We start from the raw sequence: 18479 nt of genomic DNA on the forward strand, positions 1-18479 counted from the left end.
TCCTTCGGGTTAACCAATGCTCCAGCCACTTTCTCTCGGTTAATGAACTCAATCTTCATGGAGTATTTGGATAAATTAGTCGTAGTATACCTCGATGATATACTCATCTACTCCAAGAACGAGGCAGAACATGCCGAGCATCTAAGGCTAGTACTAACGAAACTTCGAGAGCATCGCCTTTATGCTAAATTCTCCAAGTGTGAATTCTGGTTGCCAGAAGTAACCTACCTAGGCCACGTGATCTCTGGTAAAGGTATTGCTGTCAATCCCGAGTGAGTTCAAGCCATCCTTGACTGGACTCCCCCTGAAACGGTTAAACAAGTTCGGAGTTTCCTTGGCTTAGCGAGCTACTGCCCTCGCTTCGTCGAGAATTTCTCCAAGGTTGCTAAACCTCTAACCGAACTCCTCAAGAAAGATAAGAAATTCGAGTGGACCCCACAGTGCGAGTTCAGCTTTCAGGAACTGAAAAGACGCCTAACATCTGCTCCCGTACTCGTACCACCAGATTTTTCTAAGGACTTTGTTATCTATTGCGACGCCTCGCGACAAGGACTAGGTTGCATACTCATGCAAGACCGTCATGTGATTGCCTACGCTTCCCGACAGTTGCGTCCACATGAGGATAATTATCCCACACATGATCTAGAGCTTGCAGCCGTAGTCCATGCACTCAAAACATGGCGACATTACCTTCTCGGTAACCGTTGCGAGATTTTCACAGACCACCAGAGTCTGAAATACATCTTCACCCAACCGGATTTGAATCTCAGGCAAAGACGTTGGGTTGAGTTGATCTCAGACTACGACTTAGGAATTACTTACACCCCGGGCAAAGCCAACGTCATGGCTGATGCGCTAAGCCGTAAATCCTATTGTAACAACTTGATGTTACAACAAAGCCAACCACTTCTCCACGAGGAATTCTGTAAGCTTAACCTTCACCTTGTTCCTCAAGGATTTCTATCTACCCTGGTGGCGAAACCTACCCTTACGGATCAGATCATCCAAGCTCAGAAGGTAGATCCAGGGATCTCACGTATTAAGAGAAACATCAAGAAAGGAGTTGCGGATTGTTTCTCCGTTGATGACCAAGGTGTTGTGTTCTTTGGAGACCGCCTAGTGGTTCCCAAGGTACGCAACCTGAGGCGATTGATCCTTAAGGAAGCCCATGAATCTCCTCTCACCATTCATCCCGGTAGTACTAAAATGTATCAGGACCTACGCCAGAGGTTTTGGTGGACTAGGATGAAGAGAGAAATTGCTCAATACATTGCTAATTGCGACGTCTGCCGACGTGTTAAAGCAGAGCATCAGCGACCTGCTGGCACCCTTCAGCCTCTAGCTATTCCTGAATGGAAATGGGATAAAATCGGTATGGATTTCATCACCGGGTTTCCCAGGACCAAGAGAGGGAATAATGCTATCTTCGTTGTTGTCGATCGTCTTTCCAAAGTAGCCCACTTCCTACCTGTTCGTGAGAGTATAACCGCTAGCCAGCTAGCAGACTTGTACATCTCCCGAATAGTGTCTCTGCATGGTGTTCCATTGGAAATTAACTCAGACCGCGGAAATCTCTTCACCTCTCGATTTTGGGAAAGCTTCCAAAATGCAATGGGAACTCGTCTCTCTTTTAGCACCGCCTTTCACCCTCAATCAAGTGGTCAGGTAGAACGAGTTAATCAAATTCTGGAGGATATGCTCCGAGCTTCTGTCATCTCCTTCGGCATGGATTGGGAGAAATGCCTTCCATTCGCCGAGTTCGCTTATAACAATAGTTACCAAGCTAGCTTGGGCAAAGCCCCTTTCGAGGTTCTCTATGGACGAAAATGTCGAACGCCTCTTAACTGGTCAGAAACCGGGGAAAGACAACTCTTTGGCCCGGATATGATTCAGGAAGCAGAAGAGCAGGTTCGCATTATTCGTGAGAAATTGAAAACAGCCCAATCTCGCCAAAAGAGCCATTATGATCGCAAACATAAGGCTATGACTTTTGAGGTTGACGAGAAGGCTTACCTTCGGGTGACTCCTTTAAAGGGAACCCACCGATTCGGTATCAAAGGCAAATTGTCCCCTCGCTACATTGGACCCTTTCGCATTCTTGCCAAGCGAGGAGAAGTTGCCTACCAATTGGAACTACCTCCGCATCTTTCCAAGGTTCATGACGTCTTCCACGTTTCCCAACTCAGGCGTTGCTTCTCGGATCCTATCCGTGGAGTGGACCACGAAACGCTTGATCTCCAAGAAAATCTCACATATCGGGAGTATCCCGTTCGAATCCTTGATCAAGCCGAGCGTACCACTCGACGCCGAAACATCAAGTTTCTCAAAGTTCAATGGTCACACCATTCCGAGAAAGAAGCTACTTGGGAAAGGGAGGATCGTCTTCGACTTGAGTACCCCACCTTCTTCCCAACGGAACCTAAATCTCGGGACGAGATTCTTTTGAGTGGGGGTGAGTTGTCACATCCTAGTTAGTTCATGCATTAGAGTGTTGCATCATGGCTACATTTCACAGAAACCTGAAATGGGGAATGCCAGAAACCCCCAGCACCCCCCCCTGGAACAACTAGGGTTTACTAAATTTTTTCCAATGAACCTGAAATGCCCTCCATAAATGTTCTCCACCTTTGGTCTTGGTTAAAACCTCTGCCAAAAATGGTTTCATATTTTTGGAGGCCATCTTGGATTTTTGCACAAGCCATAAGTATTTGCAATTGGGCATTTTAAATGCTATAAATATTTTCAAATGCCCAAATAACCTTGGAAGTATTTTTAGGCTGTTGGGAATAATCTCAAAGGTGCCTCAGAATATTTTCAGGATTTTTCCAAATGAAATAGTATTTTTACTATTTCAAAACACAGTACAGAAATAAATAAAAAGAGAAAAGAGAACAGAAGGCAGAAAACTTACCTGGCAGCCCACCTGGCGGCCCAGCACTGTGCTGGCCCGCGCCAGCGAGCTGCTTGCTCTCGCCAGAGCAGGCAGACAGCTGACGCCGGCGAGCGTGAGCTCGCCACGGCGCCAGCAGCTTGCCGCCCTCGCCGCGGACGAGCTGGACGACCTTCCTCGACGCGCCCCGAGCCCCTGGACATCGTCACTCTCCCCCATCGCCTCTCCCTCGCCTTTTCCCCACCATGGCCGACGCCGCCGCAGACACCTCACCGGAGTAACCGTGGCCACCGTCGACCTCGCGCCATTCCACCGTGTCCTACAGCTCTGCCGTTGCCCACTCATTCGAGCAAGCCGAGCCCCGAGCGCTCGTTTGCCCCGAAGCTCCGCCACCGACCTCGCCTTCGCCGCTCCCCGTCGGAGATCCCCTCCGCCGTCGCCACTGCTACAGCTCGTCTCCGACCCCGCCGCCTGCTCCGTCGCAACCGCCGTGAGCATGGCCACCTTCCCATCCTCCCCTCTCTCTCTCTCGAGCTCTGTAGCCACCGCACGAAGCTCACCCGAACGCGCCGCCGTACGAGCTCGTCGCCGACGAGGCTCCGGCCATCCAACGGCCGCAACACCATAGCCATTAGCTTCACCGCAACGCCAGGAACCCGTAGCGCCATCGCATGTCCCTCGCCGTGCTCTCTAGCTACGGTTTCAACCACGCCCGTACTCCGGCAGCCGCACGGCTCGTCGCCGGCGTCGATTCCGGCGACCCCGAGCTCCACTACCACCACCAGTCGACGCGGTTCGCCCCCAGCTACACGTAGGTACTCTCCGCCGTCCTTTTGGTCGCCGGAGAGGGATCCCGCACTCCACCGCCGTGTCTGGACGTCGCCGGCGGCTAAACGCCGGCGAGTCAACGTGGTTTGACCACGGTTTAACCCCCCCAGGGTCACTGACGAGTGGGGCCCGCCTGCTAACTAATCTGAGTTAGAGTTAAAACTAATCCTAATTAACTAATTACCTAACAGTGACACTGACACAGGGGACCCACACGCCAGGATTGACCTGGACGACCCCGTTGACCTGTTGACGTCACACTGACGTCAGGCTGACGCAGTAAAGCTTTTACTGGAATTATTCTTATATTGGAAATTCCAGAAATTATCACAAACTTCAAAAAAATCATAGAAAATAATCTATAGCTCAGAATGAAAAGATTTATATATGAAAAATGATCAGAAAAATCCATTCTATCCATCTGTACTGGTTTCATGCATGATTAAGCAAGTTAACCTACTGTTTTATACAGAACAAGATAAGGCATTATTATGGGCCATTTATGAACTTGGAATTTGAATCTTTGATTCAAATTAGTCCAAACCTTTCTGACCTTAGTTGCATTAGCCCAATACATCCATTTTGCCATGTCTCATGCATGCATCATATTGTTGCACTTGCTTGGTGTTGATTGTGCTTCGGTATGCTCATCGTGGTAGGTCCTGCCGCCGAGGATATTCACGGGTATCCAACTGAAGGGCAGTATCCCACTACCACTCTGTCAGGCAAGCAACCCATTGATCATTTCGATACAAACCCATCTTCTCGCTTCTGCTCTCGTTTACTGCATTAAGACAACGCGATTCAAACTGCTGTGTGTGTTGCGGTAGTTGAACCCATTTTCCTCTGCATGACCTGTCATTGCCACAGTAACTAGATGAAACCCACTAGCATGTGTAGGAGTTGATTGAGCCATGTTGTGTTCCTACAATGCTATGCTTGCTATGCTTAGAGTTGTGTCAGGTCTGGCTCATCAGGGTGATGAACTGGAGTGAAAGTGTGTGTGTCGGTAAGGAGAGTAAAGTGTTGAATACGATTTGGTAAAGGTATCGATGGGAGGCCATGTAGGAGTACATGGTGGGTTGTTTCATTGAGACCGTCCCTAAGAACTGAGATCTGTATGCGTGATTTAAGATTCAGCTACTACCACACATTGGGCCCGAAACCAATGGACCCCCTCGGCTTCTTATTCACCCTTGTCCTCTGTCCAGGAGTTGCACGTAGTTTCTGGTGTTTGTAGTAAGCTGGAGGCCGTGGACAGCGCTGACCAAGGGGTGGGCTGTGATGCGGTAGGCTCGTGGCACGGTGTACCGAGTCGCCCGTTTGGTGTCCGGGAACCCTGCACACATCGTTCGGGGCCGTATGTGGAAACCTCGGCCGGACTCCCTGCGGATGGAACCTGAATAGGCGATAAACCTGGACTAGAGACTCGAGTGTTTAGGTAGGCTGTGGCCGACACCCACGTTGGGCTTCCGCTTGAAGGTTGCCGAGTACACGTCGTGTAGCGACGATAAGTGGTGAGAGCGTGTGTGACGAAGTACACCCCTGCAGGGTATGAAACTATTCGAATAGCCGCGTCCGCGGTAAAGGACTACTTGGTCGCTTATGCAGTTCATAGACAAGTAAATGGATACTACTAAAAGCCTCAAGATAAGTGTGAGTACCGCGGATGGCCCTCTCGTTGGATGACGAGGGAGGATCCACGGTGGAGTATTGAGTTGGTGATTAGTGGACTCGTGTGCGAAAACTATTTCACAAGTGGTGTATCGTAGGATAGCTTAGCCAAGAGTCAAAGCTGGCTTGCCGCAATAACCCCACTACCTTCTTGAGAATGAACATGTATAGTAGGATCTGTTGTAAAACTTGCTGAGTACCTTTGTACTCATGTTGTTTTAATTACTGTTTTCAGACGACAACACCGCCCCTTCTGACGGGTTCTACGTAGAACTCGACGACGACGAGTGACGCGCCACCCAGGTGGTGATCTAGGCTTGTGAAGGGCCTATGTAGATAGACAGGCTTCGTCAAGCCTTCTTTCTTCTAGTGTCTGTACCCAGACAGTTTGCTTCCGCATGTGCTTGTATGATTGTATGACTTGAGTGTTGGGTCATGCGACCCCTATCTGTATGAACAAGTTATGTAAGGCTCTCCGGAGCCCCTTAAATAAAGTACTTGAGTTGTAGAGTTTTGTTGTGATGCCATGTTGTATTCGCGCATATCGAGCATATTGTGTGTATGTTTGAAATGCTTGGTATGTGTGGGATCCGACAATCTAGTTGTCTATCTTTAGCAGCCTCTCTTATGGGGAAATGTAGTCTGGTGCCTCCTTGAGCCATAGTAGTCCGCTACAGCCCGGTTCACCGGAGTCCTGCTAGCCCAGCACTACTGCTCTGGACACTTGACTGGCTGGCATGTGAGTCATATCGTTCCTGTGTCTGTCCCTTCGGGGAAATGTCACACGGTGACTTCCGGAGTCCTGCCTAGCCTGCTACAGCCCGGGTTCCCGGAGTCCTGTTAGCCCAGTGCTTCAGCCCGGATTCACACGCTGCTGACCGACATGTTCGATGTTGATTCATGTATGCCTGTCCCCATACGTTAGTGCCGCTTTGGGTTCACGACTAGCCATGTCGGCCCGGGTTCTCTGTCATATGGATGCTAGCGACATTGTCATATACGTGAGCCAAAAGGCGCAAACGGCCCCGGGCCATGGTAATGCGACACCCGTGGGAGTACCGTGCGTGAGGCCGCAATGTGATATGAGGTGTTACAGGCTAGATCGGTGTGACTTGGAATCGGGGTCCTGACATCATGCAAGTTCTTTTAATAAAGCATGCATGACTATTTACGGAATACATGCCTACATTACATCAACGAACTGGAGCTAGTGCCGTATCGCCCTAGGTTATAACTGTCACATGATGAATATCATCCAACAAGTCACCGATCCAATGCCTACGAATTTATCTTATATTGTTATGCTAAGTTACTACTGCTATTATCACTGTTATACTTGCTACAAAAATACTGCTATCATTGTTACTGTTACTGTTGCTGTTGTCACTACTATCAAAACTATCATATTACTTTGCTACTGATTACTTGCTGCAGATAATTAATCTCCAAGTGTAGTTGAATTGACAACTCAGCTGCTAATACGTTCAAATATTCTTCAGCTCCCCTTGTGTCGAATCTATAAATTTGGGTTTAATACTCTACCCTTGAATACTGTTGCGATCCCCTATACTTGTGGGTTATCACACCTTCTCGTCTCTTCCCTCGGCAGCCTGAATAGCGATGGTGTAGATGCTCAGGAACTCTGCCGGGTTCAGCCTCCCGTCGTATTTCTCAGGTATCTCTGGCTTGAGCGTGCGAACGGACGGCCAACGGACTTACCGCAGCTCTCGTGTAAAGACAGGGCAACCAACCTCGCCAACACCAAGCGCAGGCTCGTCGACGTTAAGGCCGCCGCACCCGTCGGTCTGGCAGAAGTTGTCGTGGCGCCGATCCATGACGACGCACATGTCTCCGCGCCGCCTATCCTCCGGGGCTCGACGTTGGCCTGGACGTGCTCGAGGGTGGGAAGAGGCCATCGAGACATCGTCGGGGTCTTGATTTAGCTGCGCCTGCGTCAGCTGCCATGGTGGGGATGGCCCCCTTCGTTCGGCCAGCAGTACGGACAGTTGCTGTCGCTTGGGGAGGTCGTTGCGGGCCAGCCTGCCATGAGCCCCCGGCCTCTGGATAGTGGCACGCCATTAATCTATCTGCTCGGCTGCTGGCGGAAACCTCAGCAGCAACTGAGCTCGAGCCATAGCCTCCGTGGTTGTGCTTGGCATAGATGTTGATGACGTCGACCGCACCGTCGCCCGGCTCCTGATGGTGCGAGCGGCGGCGAAGGCGGGGGTGCTACGTCCACGTAGTAGTGGGACGACCACCTGGGCAGCGGGGTCGCGCGCCGGTGCTGCTCGAGGGTCAGCGGCTCCGTCGAGCGCAGAGGTCTGGTCGACTCGTCCGGGAGGACGCACGTTGGCTGCAGTCGCTCCCGTGGTGGGGGTGGCCGGAGGGCGATGGTTCACCCCAGACCGAGCGTCGTTGTTGTGGTTGTGCTCGTCGGTGGGGGGAGAGGGTGCAGACGGAGTGACCCCCTCGCCCGCAGGTTGTGGAGCATGACCGCCAAGGCGTTGCTGATGATGTCCTGTTCCAACCATGACGTCTTCAGACCCCGTGTCGGCCGCAGGCGATGGCGACACCTGTTCCAACCATGCCCCTATCAGTGTCCACGTCCTTGCTCGCACCCGCATCCTCCGAGGCACTAGAGGCCGCGGGCGGCGGAGCCTTCGAGGTGAACGGATGGGCCGAAGGGCCGGACTTCTTCTTGTTAGGCGCCATGGTCGATGGCATTGTCGAAGATGAAGATGGCGATGAAGATGACGCGCTGTGCACACTTTCAGGTTCGCGCAAGCGAGCCCCCTAACTGGCGCGCCAAAGATGTCGCGGGATATCCGCAGCCACCTATGGGGCTAGGTGGCCCCTTGCTGGTTCAGTGGGGGGACGTCGTGTTGCACAAAGAGCAGATCGGCGTGCGGCAGCACGGCAGTGCTTTGGTGGATTGATGATGGAATGAGTGTGGAGACGCGTAGTACACCTGCCCGGCAGGGTTCGCCTCGGGGCCACAACGACTGCGCGCGTATGGTGGCTTGGGTTCATCAACTTTCCAACCCTTCCTACGAGTGCCATGTGCCTCCTTTTATAGATTAAGGGGTCACCACAGTGGCAAAGTGGTCATTATCCACTGATAAGATAGCGAACAGTGCTATCATACCTAACTCAGCAGGATGACAGGGTGCATTAAATGCGTCGCTTGTCACATCACTGGTCGCCCGGCAAGGCCTGCCAGGCTATCTTGTGAGCTCCGCATCTGTTCTCTTGACACGTCGCAGGATGGGTGTCATCTGTTGTAAGTGCATCTAGTGCCCCTTAGTGATTTTGGTGTATTGAAGACTTATAGGTTAAGGGACTAAAGTGTTTATGAGTGTACATAGGTCTATAAGTCTATGAGGAGTTTGATATTTACAGATAAAGTCGAACCCTAAAAATGAAGTTCTTCGACTGAAGACATTGGATTTCTGAAGAGTTTCTGAAGACTTTGAAAGTGAAGAAATTGGTGTGACCTTGAATACTAGGTATCCATTCGAGGAACATGAATCGTGAAGACTTTTGTTTTCGTAGTTTCATTTTCTCTTTCTTGAGTCATAGGAAACACCATACTGTTAAAGGGGGTCGAGGAAATACTAAGGAAAAATTTCCAAGTCATGCTCAACTCAAAATCCTACACCTACCAATCCCTTCGAGTGAAGCCATTGGAAATCTCATACAATTCAGTCATATTCTTCAGTGACAGAGACGAAGTTTGTCTGGTCTCTGATGAATTTGTTCTGACTAAGGAGTTAGGAATTCGCCTGTGCGGATTGCCTACATAGTGAGGAACATGATAGCCCTGAGGAATTTGATACTCAAATTTCTGACTGTTGTTGTGCCTTGTGCCAGCTATCCCAAAATATCTACCCACCTAACGGTCATATCATTGAAGGGCATTTATGTATTATCATGTCGGGCTTCTCCCCAGGTTATAAATAGCCGCCCTACAATCACTAGCTAGTTGGCTGCTCCGAGAGAAACTGACACTTGTCATTTGAGAGCAGCCCATCCTCCGAGGACTTTGAGCAAAAATCATCAAGTGAGGAAAACCCAAACCCACACACCCACAAACCCAAAGTGATTGACCATCACTGAAGAGATTGATCCTGCGTGGATCTGACGCTTGTTACCTTCGAAGACTGTGCTTCGTCCAGACGGTTAGGCGTCATGGTCTAGAGCATCCAAGAGGAATTGTGGATCACCGAGTGACCGAGTTTGTGAAGGTTTGGAAGTCACTTGAAGACTTACCACGAGTGATTGGGCGAGGTCTGTGTGACCTTAGCTCAAGGAGAATATGGTGAGGACTGTGTGTCCTCAGGTTTAAATACCTAGCCGGTCCAACCAGACGTACAACTGAGACAACAGTTGGAACTGGTCTACCAAATCATTGTCTTCAGCAAGCTTACTGGTTCTATTTCCTCAACTCTTTCATTTCCTCATAACTGTGTTGTGCACTTGTTCATATCTATGTTTGAAGACTTTGACTGAAGACTTTCTCAATTTCCTCAGTTCAATTTCTTCAGTCTGTTTGTCTTCATCCTGTGTTATCCTGTGTTTATGCTTTCTGTACTCTATGCTTGTCTTCATTTCATCATGATGGCCATGCTTGTGTTCTGTTATGTTTACTTTTGAGTAATTATTCCGCTCCAAGTAGTTCTTCGCTAAGGTATTTCCTCACCCGCAAATTCCTCAGTGAAGAATTCAAAAAATCGCCTATTCACCCCCTCTAGTCGATACAACGCACTTTCAATTGGTATCAAAGCAAGGTACTCCCTTGTTCTGTGTGATTTTGGTTTAACCGCCTGGATTTTAGTTATGTCGACCGCAGGTATGATAGAGGTCTCTGCTGGGTATCCTACCTTCGATGGGACGGATTACCCCTACTGGAAGAATAAGATGTGAATGCATCTTGAGGCAACTGATAACGATCTCTGGTATGTTGTGGAAAATGGTGTTCCCTCAGTCACACCTTCTCTGAATGCTGCTGATGTGAAGAGATTCAAGCAACTGGATTCTCAAGCAAAGAATATCATATGTGGCCATCTGAGCAAAGGACAATATGGTAGAGTGAGTGCTTTGGAAACTGCTAAGCTTATCTAGGATAGGCTGTCCAAAGTCAATGAAGGAGTCTCAACACAGCGTGACTCTCGAGTTGACGTTCTTCGCAATCTCTTCAATCGCTTCAAAAGACTCGACAATGAAAATGTTGAACAAACCTTCGACCGCCTCACTGACATCTCAAATGAGCTTCAAGCAGTTGGTGCCACTGACATCACCGACCATGAGGTGGTGAAGAAATTGCTGAGATCGCTTGATTCTTCATTTGATACTCTGGCACTGATGATACAAGAACATGCTGATTACAAGTCACTTGATCCCGCTGATATCCTCGAGAGGCTAAACACTCATGAGTTCCAGCTTGCTGAGAAGAGAGATCTCTATGGTTCGAGCTATGGCAGATCACGTGCCCTAAAGGCCAAGGCTGTCTCTGAATCTGATGGTGAAGATTCTAGTAGCCTTGGTGATCCTGAAGAATTGAGCCAGGAGCTAGCACTGCTCATGAAGAAATTCCAAAAGTTCTCAAGACGTGGTCGCTTTGGAAAATCCTCAAGGAGCAATGTTTCCTCATCCAGTGACTACAAGAAGAGGCTATGCCACAAATGCAAGAAATCTGGTCGCTAGATTCAAGATTGTCCTCAGTGGGAAAAGGAATCAAAGAAGAAGAAATACAAGGATTACAGTTCTGATGACGCAAAGAAGAAGAAGAAATCTTCAAAGTATTCATCATCAAAATCCTCGAAGTCTTCATCTCACAAGAAGAGCAGCTCCAAGAAGGCTCGGGTATTCATTGGCAAGGAAATGGACTCTGAGGCTGAATCTGAGGAACATGAGGAAGAGGAGGCATCTGAGGAGTCCGAGTCCGGTGTGGCAAGCCTAGCCCTCGCTACTGCATTCGTCAACAAGTCTACTTTCAACTCTGAAGAAAATGACTTCACCAACAAGGCTGGTGAAGGCAATGATGACTACGCTCCTACCTATTGCTTCATGGCAAAGGGTGCCAAGGTACTCAAATATCCCTCCTCTGAATCAAGTGAGGATGAATCTGATGAAAACCTCAAGCCCAGCTATTCTAAATTTGCTAAAATTGCCGTGAAACAACAAAAGGCTTTTGAAAAGGTTTAAAATATGCTAGACAAAAGTGATGATATGTTGGGTGAAGAAATGGATCGCACTAAGACCTTGACTGAAAACCTTCAGAGACTTCAGTCCAGGTTTGACAACCTTCAAGGTCATCATAACACTCTCTTATCTGATCATGAGAAGCTTTCTTATGAATTTATTCAAAGAAAGCAAGATCTTGTAAAGCTAAGAGTGAGTTATGAAGATCTTCAGAAGGAGCGCGATTCATTGCTTGCTCAACAAATCAGCGCTGCTCAGGAAGAATTTGTTCCTCCATGTTTGAAGTGCATTGTACATGACAGTATCACTGATGATGCAGGGCTGAAGGAATTGTACATGACAGGCATGTACAAAAGCCTCAAAGGGCATCAAACTCTGTGTGATGTTCTTAAAAAGCAGATCCTCATCAGGAACCCTAGGAAAGAGGGTATTGCCTTTGAGAGGAAACTCAATGCTGATGGTACATATTGGAAGCCTGAGCAGTACCCGAAAACCTCATGGGTTGCTACAAAGGGACCTCCAGTTGATCCATCCAATTTATCTGGCTTTACATGTGAATCTCCTCATTCTTCTGATGAGTCATTTGACTCCAACTATAAACTGTTCAAAAATCAGAATGGTGAAGTATTTGCTAGATATGTTGGCACTAACTGCAGGAACGGTTCCCCTATGAAGAAAATCTGGGTTCCCAAAAGATGCCTTGAAAATCTTCAGGTGAATGTCATCATGACACCACCAGTGAAGAATGGGAACCCCAGATCAAATTCTTCATATGGAGCAAATTCTTCATATGGATCAAATTCCTCACGTGGATCAAATTCCTCAAAAGGATCAAAGTCCTCATATGAACATCATCGTGCTAACACCTCTGTTTCGCAGGGAAGAGTTAAGGGCTATGAATATGTGCGTTATTCTTCAAACCATTGTGTTCATAAGTCCTCGAAGAATTTCTCTGCTTATTCATATGTTTATCCTAACTCCTCTTATGTGAAACGAAATGGACTGGCATCTATGCCACCTTTCTCGTATCGAGCTCGCAGAGTGATGGACTCTTTGCCACCCCTTCAGATGTGGGTGGTGAAGAAAAAGAACTAATTTCTTCTGCAGGGTCAGGTCTCCAGATGTGCGTAAACGTCTGAAGAATTTGCTGGAGACCTGAGAATGCCTGAAAGGACGCAGGCTAATCATGAAGAAATGAACTTTCATTTCTCACGTCCTCATATTGTTTTATCTGTTCTATTACTTGATCAAATTGATCTAATGAAATTGATGTCATATTCTTCACTGATGAAGTATATGAGTTCGTAAGTTGCACTAATTCATCTGCAGGATGATCAACCCAAAGCCAATGAGTGGGTCCTTGATAGTGGATGTACAAATCACATGACTGGTGACAAGAATCTATTGATGGATGCTCCCATATCTCCATCGCATCTGAAGCATATCATCTTCGCTGACAAAGGCAAAAGTCAGGTATTGGGTCTAGGTAAGGTTGCGATCTCAAAGGATCGACACATGGACAAAGTCATGCTTGTCGAGTCCTTAGGATACAACCTCATGTCTGTCTCAATGCTTTGTGATCTTGATATGGTTGTTGTCTTTGGCAAGTATCATTGTGTTGTGATCATGGAAGCTGACCATTCCAAAGTCTTCGAAGGCTTTAGGAGAGGAGACTTGTATATTATTGATTTCTCTACAGGACCACAACCTGACGTATGCCTACTTGCAAAAGCTTCAGAAGGCTGGCTATGGCATCACCAACTTGGTCATGCTGGCATGACGAATCTGAACACACTCGCAAAGAAGAAGCATGTCATTGGCATTGAAAATGTCAAATTCCTCAAAGATCACTTATGCGGAGCCTGTGAAGCTGGAAAGATGACCAAGGCCAAGCATCCAGCGAAGACAATCATGACTACCACTCGACCATTGGAATTGCTTCACATGGATCTCTTTGGTCCTAATCATTATTCTGCAGTTACAAATGATGCATCACAATATGGCTTTGTTATTGTTGATGATTACTCTCGTTACACATGGGTGCATATTGTCACTTACAAACATGAGGTGCAGGAAGTCTTCAAACGATTTTCCTCGAGGGCTTCAACCAACTTTGGTGCGAAGACCAAGCACATCAGAAGTGATAATGGAACTGAGTTCAAGAATTCTGGTCTTGATGACTATCTTGATGAACTTGGTATTACTCATGAGTTATCTGCTCCTACTCCTGAGCGGAATGGTGTCGTGGAGCGCAAGAACAGGACTCTTGTTGAGATGGCTCGCACTATGCTTGATGAGTACAAGACTCCTCGTCATTTCTGGATATAGGCAATTGATACTGTGTGCCACATCATCAACAGGGTATATCTTCACAAATTCTTCAAGAAGACTGCCTATGAACTCCTCGCTGACAAGAAACCCAATGTGAGTTATTTCAAAGTCTTTGGTGCTAAATGTTGGATTGGAGATCCTCATCACAACTCTAAATTTGCACCGAAAGCACATGAAGGTTTTATGCTTGGTTACGAAAAGGACTCGCACACCTACAGAGTCTTCAACAACGTTCATCACAAAGTTGTTGAAACGGTAGATGTGCGGTTCAATGAAACTAATGGCTCGCAAAGAGAGCACCTATCTTCTGTGATAGATGAACCAGCACCTGAGGAAACTATCAAGTTCAAGGCTACTGAGGATGTCATTCCTACTGAAGAAACTGCTGAAGAATTCATTCCAGAACGTCGATCTAATGCACCTGAAGAAAATGGTGCTAAAGAAAATTCTGATCAAATTCCTCGACGAGAACCAGCTCATCCTCGCATTGCAAACGAAGTGCAAATTGAGAAAATCGTCGATGACATTGAAGCATCAGGTCCTCTCACATGTTCAAAAGCTTCACATTTGTCTAACTTTTGTGGGAACTTTGCTTTTGTCTCTATCACAGAGCCCACTAAGGTAGATTAAGCATTTCTGGAGGCTGAGTGGATTCAAGCTATGCAAGAAGAATTACATCAGTTCGAGCGCAACAACGTCTGGGAACTGGTCAAACATCCAGATCCTCGCAAGCACAATATCATTGGCACAAAGTGGATCTACTGCAACAAGCAAGATGAGAATGGCCTTGTGGTGAGGAATAAGGCACGGCTTGTAGCTCAAGGCTACACACAGGTTGAAGGAATTGATTTCAATGAAACTTCTGCACCTGTTGCTAGACTTGAGGCCATTCGCATATTACTTGCTTATGCTAACCATCATGATATCACTTTATATCAAATGGATGTGAAAAGTGCAGTCCTCAATGGTAAGCTTGAGGAAGAAGTATATGTTTCTTGACCCCCAGGTTTTGAAGATCCAAAGCATCCTGACAAAGTCTTCAGACTCAATAAGGCCCTCTATGGCCTCAAGCAGGCCCCTTGGGTGTGGTATGATACCTGGAAGGAATTCCTCATGAAGAAAGGCTTCAAACCCGGTTCACTTGATCCTACCCTCTTCACTAAATCCTATGATGGTGAATTGTTTGTGTGCCAAATATATGTTGATGATATTCTCTTTGGCTGTACTGGCCAACGTTACAATGATGAATTTTCCTATATGATGAGTGAAGAATATCAAATGTCTATGATGGGAGAATTGAAATTCTTCTTAGGTCTTCAAATTCGTCAACAGTGCAATGGCATATTCATATCTCAGGAGAAATACCTCAAGGATGTACTGAGGAAATTCGGCATGCAAGATTGCAAAGGGGTCAAAATTCCAATGCCCACAAATGGCCATCTATGCACTGATGAAAATGGTATTGACTTCGATCAAAAGGTATACCGCTCCATGATTGGTTCTCTATTGTACTTATGTGCATCTAGGCCAGATATTATGCTTAGTTTTTGCATGTGTGCCCGATTTCAAGCTACACCAAAGGAATCACACCATAAGGTTGTGAAGCATATTCTTCGATATCTAGCTCACACACCAACACTTGGATTATGGTACCTCAAGGGCTCGGCTTTTGATCCCATTGGATATTCAGACTCTGACTATGCTGGTGATCGTGTGGACCGCAAGTCAACATCAGGCACATGCCATTTCCTTGGACGATCTTTGGTCTGTTGGTCCTCGAAGAAACAGAACTATGTATCACTGTGTACTGCTGAAGCTGAGTACATTGCTGCTGGTTCTTGCTGTGCTCAATTGCTGTGGATGAAGCAAACTCTCAAGGACTACAGCGTCAACATGAAGAATGTGCCTCTCTACTGTGACAATGAGAGTGCCATCAAGATTGCTCACAACCCAGTTTAGCACTCGAAGACAAAGCACATTCAGATTCGTCATCATTTTCTTCGTGATCATGTGTTGAAGGGCGACATTTCTATTGAGCATGTGAAGACTTAAGAACAGCTAGCTGATATCTTCACAAAGCCCTTGGATGAGAAGAGATTTAGCAAGTTGCGGTGTGAGCTAAATATCTTAGAATCTTCGAATGTTCTTTGAAAAGGACACTCATCCTAACACTTATGCAAAATTGATGACTTAGATGTGCAACACATGAAGATACGTTTTTCTTCAACCAATGAAGACTAACACTCTATGTGTGAAGAAATTAACGAAGAATTTGATTCTCAGAGCCCTACGACAATTGTACGCGGTGTCTAAAATCATCATTCTTATACGGTGGGTCACGCCACCACCAAAAGTTGAAAATCTTCAATTTGAGTTTTTCCTCAGTTTTGAAATTCCTCAGTTGCTCAATTTCTTCAACTTTGCATTGTCTTCACTTTCTCCGTCGTTTTTCTTCATTGGCTATATTTATATATATGAGTTTATGTCCTCCACATCATTCACTTATTGCTATTTCTTCAAGTTGCTTTTCTGCTAAGTGAATGTGATCGGACCCTTCTCCCTCTATGCTATACTCAACCCAATCTATTCACAAATTCTTCATGTGCGTTCTATTTGAAACTCGTTCAAAATCATCACTTGGTCCTTGTCAGCTGAAGAATCTGCGAACGGAACTTTTAACTTATCTTATCTAAATTTTCGGCTTTGCCGCTCAAACCGTTCCACATTCCACGATAACACTTATCTATTCACCCACGATCTCACACGATCGCCACCTCTCAGTACGTGGGTGACACATGTCAAGCGAATGAGAAAGGTCAGGGGCATGTTCGTCCAATTTCTTTGGGCGAACAGTTTTTCACCGTGGCTATAAATACCCCTCCCCTTCCTCACTTCTCTTTTACTCCACTCGACCTCACTCCAGCTCGAGCTTCTCAAACCCTAGCGCCGCCGCTACTTCATCATCGCCGGTGAGGAAGAGCTTCACTGCCTCAACCTCGTCACCGTCGTACTCGCGCTGGCTGCAGATCTCTTCACTCCGCCACCGCTGTAGCTGTCTTCCTCTGCCGAGTTAGGGCATGGAAGATCTGAACTGACGAACTTCACATCTACACTTCCCAGTTCGTCGTGTTCTTCGTCCAAGGGTAATTAAAAGCTAATTTTACTTCCCTCTTTGATTCGAATGATTTCCACCAAATCTTCAAAGGTGTTTTTCTTCAAATCCTCACACACTAAAACATCTCACATGTCATCTGTTCTTGATCCATTTCTCTAAGCAATATTTTTCTTCAAGATTCCTCAATTGCGTGGATTTTTTATCTGTACAACTCTGGAACCTAAGACAAAGAACGCTTAGTCAAATTCTTCAAGACTCATCTGGTCAAATTCCTCAAATTTGTTCTTTTTGAAAAACTTCTGAGAACGCATATGACCTCTCCAAAATTCCTCGCAACTATACTCTGTTCACAGGTACACATGTCCGCTGCTGAATCACTAGGTTCTCATCAACTTAACTCATTTGCAGCGTTCCTCAAAGAAAAATTGCACACCTCTTCAAAGAATTCTATTGTTCAAATTCCTCAGCTAAAGAAAATGGTTGATGGAAAGAAGCCACAGAAGGGAGGAAAGAGGCCTGAAATCAATACTGCTTTCGAGATCCCTGATGACATATATAAGGATTATTGCACTCCTGATGAGGCCAAGTTTGGCAAAGAGGACAAAAATCAGCACAAGGTCCGCATTCAAAGAATAGAGAGGACATGGGCAAGGGAATGGAGGGAGTACAGATATGTTACTCCCAAATATATGAAGAAATTCGCTCTAAATCCTCCATGCCCAAGACCTCCGTTGGCACGTGGCCAAGAAGCTGATCCTACCAGCCTCAAGCGTGGTGAGGATTATCCTGATGAATGGGCCAACCGGCAGGCCAAATTGGCCAAATAGGCAAGAGAAGCAGTGAGGAAATTTAATGAAGACTCTACTGCTGCTGCTGCCACTGCTGAGGCCTCTGCAAACAAGCCGAAGAAGGCCCTGGCAAAGAAGCCTGCTCATAAGCCAAGTGCTTCACCCTCAATGCCCTCACGGCTAGACTCTTCAAAGCCCTCACGGCCAACTCCTCAAACTGCTCCCGCTCCTCCGCCAGAGTCCTCAGCTGCTCCGTCCAAATCCTCAGCACCTGTGCATATCGCCACGTGCCAAAGGATAACAGGCATCTCTATTGCCTCAGGAGCTTCTGCTAGTTCCTCAGTTGCACCAAATTCTTCAGCTGGACCCTCTCTCCTGAAGACAAAGGCCACTGCTGGGCGAGGCTCTTGCCCAAGTCCTCACAAGAAGCAGGTCGCTTTCCAAGTGTCGTCTGATGAAGACGAAGCTGATGATGAGGAACTTGCCGAAATCATCAGAGACAGGCAGCTCAAGGCCGCTAGAGCCAAAGGCACAAATGTGCCTCTTCTTTTGGATCCCAAGTTGATCCTTGATTACATTGATCTCTGCCACAAGGATCCAAATACTCCTATGCCTGATTTCAAACTGACTCCTAGTCGAAGTCATATGCTGA

The sequence above is a fragment of the Aegilops tauschii genome, chromosome 7, assembly GCF_002575655.3.
Source record: "Aegilops tauschii subsp. strangulata cultivar AL8/78 chromosome 7, Aet v6.0, whole genome shotgun sequence".
NCBI classification, from domain to species: Eukaryota; Viridiplantae; Streptophyta; class Magnoliopsida; order Poales; family Poaceae; genus Aegilops; species Aegilops tauschii.